Here is a 6997-nt window from a genome sequence, read left to right on the forward strand (position 1 = left end):
CTCCAGTCTTCCCTCGAACATCACCATCAGCAATAGAAATTTCACCACATAGGGCAACATAACAAACCTCTATTGTCTTTTATTTCATATGTTCATCTATTATTTGTTGTTGTTTTGGTGCTTTCAGGGTTATCATGGTAGTGAAAGCTGTAAGATCCTGCATCACAGTGGAAAGAGAAAAGGTGAAAAGGTCGATAACGAGGTCCATCCCTGTCCATCTTTGCACCACCTTGGCCTGACCTGAGTTCCTGCAGTGGAAAACAGCCTCAAGGTTATTACAATGACTCCGTGTTGGACTCTGAAGGCTTTAAAATGTGGATGAAGAAGTGTTGCAGCTGCTGTGTAGAAACATTGCTGTTCAAAGTGATGATCTTCTTTATTTAGGTCAGAAAGAAGCTAAACAAAAGGACCAAAGAAAACATAAAAGAGCAAAGATTGTACTTCTTTTACAGGCTGTCCACACAAAGCTGACTCAAGGAAAAAACTTTAAAACAAATGAATCATCATACAGTCGTACACAGCGCGACACTGTAAGCATTTTAATGTGAGCTTCTAAAGCACAGTGACGCAGCAGATCTCAAAAATCATGTGAGTCCAAACTGCCAGAGCAGAAGGAATAGGTCTGGAAACCATGAGAACATTTAACAAACACAACAAAACAGGGACAATAAAGAGGAACGAGGGTCACAAGTTGAAACTAACTAACAGGGACGTGACTCGTGCTTAATAATAGTCAGCGATATGACAAATACTGACTGCAGCAGCAAAGTAGCTTATCTGCTGATGTTTCAACCAACGAGTCCCTCTGCTGGCTGCTCGGAGTATTAATGAATCAAACAGAAACACTTTGACTCACCAGCTAAACTTTTACGTCACACCAGAACTGACTGTTTCGATTTGTGAAACTTTAAGCACAGTTTTCTTTAATCACAGCCAATAATGAGCATAGTCATTAGTGATGCTACCTGAACCAGAGCTGCCGAGCTCCAATTAGGGGATATCTAATGTTGCTGCATGCAATCAGAACTTACAGCGATGTGCTAACAGTTTGTGGAAAAGGCTCCTTCCTGTTCATGTGGAGCTGCTGAACTGGACTCCATATTTAGTTTCTTCTGCTCCAGCCTTCAAAATATAAGAAAATAAATGAAATCTGCTAAAAGAATTTGCCATCAGAAAATGAACTGATCTGGTTAGAGAGAAAAAAAAAACTCAGAAATAACAGAATAATTGATGAGGCAAAGCTGAGCAGCAGAACGGAGGAAGTTTAGTTATGGAGTCTTTAACATTCATCTATCAGAGTCTGACACAACAAGCTATAAATATGGATTTTATATACATTCGCAAAACCTCCAGGCAGTAAAGTGAAGATGCTTTCATAAATAATAGCAAGGAAAAAGAAAAAAATAAATCAAATAAATGTTTGATTTGGGTTCTTTGCCTGCATCACCAGCTCACTTCAGGTTTACAGTATCAGCAGGTAAGTTGTTCCAATTTTCTTAAAAAAACTTTGACAGTTCTTCTGAGGATTCAGTCTAAGTGTCTCTGAATGTGATCCAGACTGATGACATGATGTTCAGATCAGGCTCTGGACTCGGATGTGTTTCACACTGGTTTCAGGTTTGGCTTCTAAAGGGTTTCAGACTGGTTTTACACTGTTTTTGGTTGTGAACCCGGTTTTGGACCAGATTTTTAACTGACTAGTCTTAGATTATTTTAGGCCTGACTGAGACCTTAGTTTAGGATCTTATTTGGATCTGATTTTAGAAGGTTCATGGCTGGTTTTAAACTATTTTGAATCTGTTTGTGACTTTATTAAATACCTAATTTCGGATTGGTTTAGAACTAGTTGGGACTGGTTTTACTGGCTTTGAGCTGGTTGTGAGTCTGTTATTTCCTGATTCTGGACCACTTTCAGGCTTTTTTTAAACTGTTTTGGAATTTGTTGTGAAGCTGGTTTTGGGTTTGATTTTGGACTGGTTGAGGACTACTTTCAGACTTTTTGGACCTGGTAGGAAAATTGGTGTGGAATCTGGTTTTAGACCTGATTTTGGAAAGTCCATGACTGGTCAACAGTTTTGAATCTGTTTCTGACCTTTGCTTAAGACCTAATTTTGGACTGGTTTAGGACTAGTTTCGACTGTTTTGAACCTGGTTAGGGCCTTAGTTTAGGACCTTATTTTGGACCTATTTTTAGGAATTTTGGGACTGGATTTACACTGTTTTTGAACTGTTTGGAATCTGTTTGTGGTCTGGTTTAGGATCTTATTTTCGACTGGTATATGACTAGTTTTGACTGTTTTTAGACTGTTTTTGAACTGGTTGTAAACATGATATTTCACCTGATTTTGGGTTGATTAAGGATTAGTTTTAGACTTTTTGAATCTGGTTGGAAACTTGGTTTGGGATCTGGTTTAGACCTGATTTAACAAAAGTTTAGAACTAGTTTTAAGCTATTCTTGAACTGTTTTGAATCTGTCAGTGGCTTTGTTTAGAACCTACATTACCAGTCACAAGTTTGGACACACCTTCTCAATTAATGTTTTTTCTTTATTTTCATGACTATTTACATTGTAGATTCTCACTGAAGGCATCAAACTATGAATGAACACATGCGGAATTATGTAGTAAACAAAAAAGTGTGAAATAGGTCAAAACATGTTTTGTATTTTACATTCTTCAAAACAGCCACCCTTTGCTTTGATTACTGCTTTGCATTCGCTCAATAAACTTCTTGAGGTAGAACCTGAAATGGTTTTCCAACAGTCTTAAAGGAGTTCCCAGAGATGCTGAGCACTTGTTGGCCCTTTTGCCTTCACTCTGTGGTCCATCTCATCCCAAACCATCTGGATTGGGTTTAGGTCAGGTGACTGTGGAGGCCAGGTCATCTCCATCACTCTCCTTCTTGGTCAGATAGTCCTTCCACAGCCTGGAGGTGTGTTTGGGGTCATTGTCCTGTTGAAAAATAAATGATGGTCCAACTAAACTGGATGGGATGGCATGTTGCTGCAGGATGCTGTGGTAGACATGCTGGTTTATAGTTGCCTTCAATTTTGAATAAATCCCCAACAGTGTCACCAGCAAAGCACCTCCACACCATCACACCTCCTCCTCCATGCTTCACAGTGGGAACCATGCATGTAGAGACCATCCATTCACCTTTTCTGTGGCGCACAAAGACACGGAGGGTGGAATCAAAGATCTCAAATTTGGACTCATCAGACAAAAACACAGATTTCCACTGGTCTAATGTCCATTTTTTTGTGTTTTTTGGCCCAAACAAATCTCTTCTGCTTGTTGCTTTTCCTTAGTAGTGGTTTCTTAGCAGCTGTTTGACCATAAAGGCCTGATTGGTTCAGTCTCCTCTGAACAGTTGATGTAGAGATGTGTCTGCTACTAGAACTCTGTGGCATTTATCTGGGCTCTAATCTGAGCTGCTGTTAACTTGTGATTTCTGAGGTTAGTGACTTGGATGAACTTGTCCTCAGCATCAGAGGAGACTCTTGGTCTTCCTTTCCTGGGCGGTCCTCATGTGAGTCGGTTTCCTCACAGCGTTTGATGGTTTTTGCGACTGCACTTGGGGATACATTCAAAGTTTTTGCAATTTTCCAGACTGACTGACCTTCAGTTTTTAAAGTAATGATGGACTGTTGTTTCTCTGTACTTAGCTGATTGGTTCTTGTCATAATATGGATTCTAACAGATGTCAAATAGGGCTGTCAACTGAGTACCAACCTGACTTCTGCACAACACAACTGATGGTCCCAACCCCATTAAGAAGGCAATAAACTAAAGGATAATAGATCCAATAGGTAATGTCGTCTGTTCTCTGCTTCTCCAGTCTACATTTTGATGAAATTTAGAGTGTCTTTGTGATTTTTTTTGTGATATTTTTGAAGATATTCACCCGCACAGCAAAACTCTGGATATTCACAATTTTTTGAACAGATTTTTGCCAGCTTCAGTGGTGCTGCAACCCTCTGTTCTTAACACTGGTAAACAACTGCTGAACAACCGCGGTTTGTCTACCAAATGCCCTGCAATCCTCCTGCCCAACTGCTGTCTCCCAGTGTGGTCCCCTTACGCCATGCTGTGGATCTTCCCTCTCATCCTGTTCGGGGCTAGCGGCTAGCACCATGCTAACGTCCTCTGAGGCTGACATATTCCACCACACAGCTGGTCAGATACAACTACTGCTCGATCCCAGATTGTATTGAGAAGATCAAGCTACTTGGAGCCCTACGCAGACCACGACGTATCCACAGTAGCTCCCGTCGGAACTTTGTTTACCTCCATGCCGTCCATCTGGTCTGCCAGTCGCTCCTCTAATACGTCATCAGAGCGCTGCCAGTGTTGGAAGTAGGACAGAAAACGTGTAGTGGTTTCCAGTCTGCTCAATCCTCTACAAACATCCTCCAGCACCTCACACATCAAAATGGAACTTTTTAATGAACAATCACTGACTAATAAGTCATGCATCATCAGTCACCACGTCCTGAATAAGGGGCTTGACTTGATGTACCAGCCAGATGTGTATTCTGCTTTGAATGAAGCCTGTCCTCCTGGTTACAGCTACCTGCAAAAAGCATGCAGTACTAGCCGTGGTAGTGGCCTGTTGGTAGTCCACCAGAATGAAATCAGACTGTCTCCTCTGTCTCTTCCTGCGTTTTCCTCGTCTGACTGCCTTGCTTTTAAATGTCAGCCCGTTTCCTACAACAATACTACTTATCTACCAACCACCCAAACCAAAATTTTATCCCAGAGATACAAGACCTCCTTTCTACTTTTTGTTCAACATTGCACATACTTTTCACATCGACAGCCCCCCTGTCGTCAAGCTGCTGATTTCTTGCATGCTGGACTATCCAAGTTTAAATCAGCATGTTCACGCCTCCACCCACACTAAGGGACACATCCCTGACCTGATTATTTCTGATTCTACACAACCTTGGTGCATCAGATAATAAAATAATTTCCTTCCAGGTACCATTTCTGCCCCCGCCCCCCAGCCCTGTCTGTTTGAATGAGAAGCTGTGTCAAACTTTTGACTGGTAGTGTAATTCTGGAATGGTTTAGTCTAGTTCCGACTGTTTTGAGACAGTTTTTGACCTTGTTTGGTACCACATTTTGAATTGTTTTTGGGCTAGTTCAAGACAGTTTTCAACCTGTTTGTGGCCATGGTTTTAGAGTGTTTGAAAATGGTTAACAGGATTTTGGACCAGGTTTTGGCTAGTTTAAAACTATTTTTGACCTGCTTGAGAAACTGGTTTTGGACTTGACTTTGGACTGGTTCAGGAATAGTTTCTCTCTTTTTTAAACCTGGTGTGGAACTTGGTTTGGGATCTGGTTTTGGGCCTGATTTCAGATTGATTTAGAACTGTATTTGACAGTTTTTGAACATGTTTTTGACCTGATTTTGAACTAGTTTTTGACAAGTTTTAGACTGATTTTTACCCATTTGTGGTACTGGTTTAGACCTTTTGTAGCTGGTTGTGAACCAGTTTGTTAGACTTTGTTTTTTACATGATTTTGGACTGTTTTAAGACTAGTTTACCACTGTGTTGGAGATGTTTGTGAACCTGAATATGGTCTGGTCTAGGACCATCGTGGAGAACATGGATGAGTTCTTTGTTTCATTCTTGTTCTGTCGCTACATATAATTCAGACTGATTCCATGACGTCGAGATCAGACCTCAGATCTGCTGTAGGAATCAATGCTCTTCTTGTAGGTGAAAGTAGTTTCTTTAAGTTGGATATTTGGACTCACTGTTTGTGCTGCAGACTAAATTACAGACCAATCAGATGCTTTCCTGATATGGTATTGCAAGATTGTGGCTAAGATGGACAGCACTGTGTATATATGACATTAAAATGTGAGGCCAGTGATGCTGAATGAGATTCCTTCAGGCAAAAGCAAACACATGGAATTCCCAGGACAACCCCAGCAGTCGTGATTCAAGGACGAGGCGGAAGCATACTTGCATAGAAATGGGCAAAATTCAATTTGTAGCATAAAAAGGGAGCGAGCACACACTTCTTCTATCCTCAAAATCATTTATACACCGTTTTATTAATATGTCTTTATCTGAATGAACGTTTTGTAAACAACATGGGATATATTGCTCCAAATTATTACATAGAATGCAGTTTAAAAACAACCAAAAGGTCATAAGGAACTCAAAGCAGAAATCTGTGGTATTTATTAATGAATGCAACCTGTTCAAAATATAAATGCATTGGAAGATAGTGGCCATTACTCCTTTTACTCCGAGTACAACATGGTGCGGATTTTAATCCAAGAGGCTTTGATTTATTTATTTTTTTAAACTGTGACACCTTCATGTACCATTGTGACATCTTTAAGGATCACAAATTTCCCAATATTCAGCTCAGATCATCCCTCACCTCCTTGCCGTTTCGTTGGCAAAGCCATTTGCCATCTGTTCCGAACTCCACCCATCTGGAACATCCAGTAGAACACAGCATTCATCTCTCAATAAAACAGTTTAAAAACAAGTCTGTGTGTTTCTGAGCCCACTGCAAACATTTCTCTCTGTGAGCTTTGCTTCGGCTCGCCTGAAATGCAGAGTTATTCACTCCTGCCAGCAGCTTCACATGTCCGTTCGCTCAAAAAGTTTCTTTTTATAGCAGATCTTTTAATACTATTAATTATGTCTGACAGAAACTTTCCTTAATAAGTCTTTTTCTGACTGCATTCCTCTGAAACACTCATGGATCTGTCACCGTTGGATGATCACATACTGCAGGAGAACCGTGACTGGTTTAATAATGATGAATGACCTCTTTAAGTGGAATTCCCTTTAATTGAGAGCACCTGGCAAACTCATTACCAACCCTGTCAGAGCGTATCTAAGAAGATATGAACCCTGAAAAGATAGAAACTTTGCTTCATGTCACTGAGGACTTTTTCTCTACAAAAACCAAGATCATAATCTTTGCTCTCAACAAGTAATGTCAGTTATTAAACATAATAAGTCCT

At 40.4% G+C, this 6997-nt stretch overlaps 1 long non-coding RNA gene across 1 annotated transcript; it reads right to left on the reverse strand.

The window, feature by feature from the left end:
• Nucleotides 1-357: 357 nt before the first annotated feature.
• Nucleotides 358-4307, reverse strand: LOC118470509 (uncharacterized). Its single transcript, XR_004847606.2, has 2 exons — nt 2744-4307; nt 358-1122 (listed from the first exon to the last, which is right to left on the reverse strand). It is a non-coding gene; the product is annotated as an uncharacterized LOC118470509 (long non-coding RNA).
• Between the last annotated feature and the right edge of the window lie 2690 nt (nt 4308-6997).

Source organism: Amphiprion ocellaris, chromosome 1, assembly GCF_022539595.1.
Source record: "Amphiprion ocellaris isolate individual 3 ecotype Okinawa chromosome 1, ASM2253959v1, whole genome shotgun sequence".
Classification (NCBI taxonomy): domain Eukaryota; kingdom Metazoa; phylum Chordata; class Actinopteri; family Pomacentridae; genus Amphiprion; species Amphiprion ocellaris.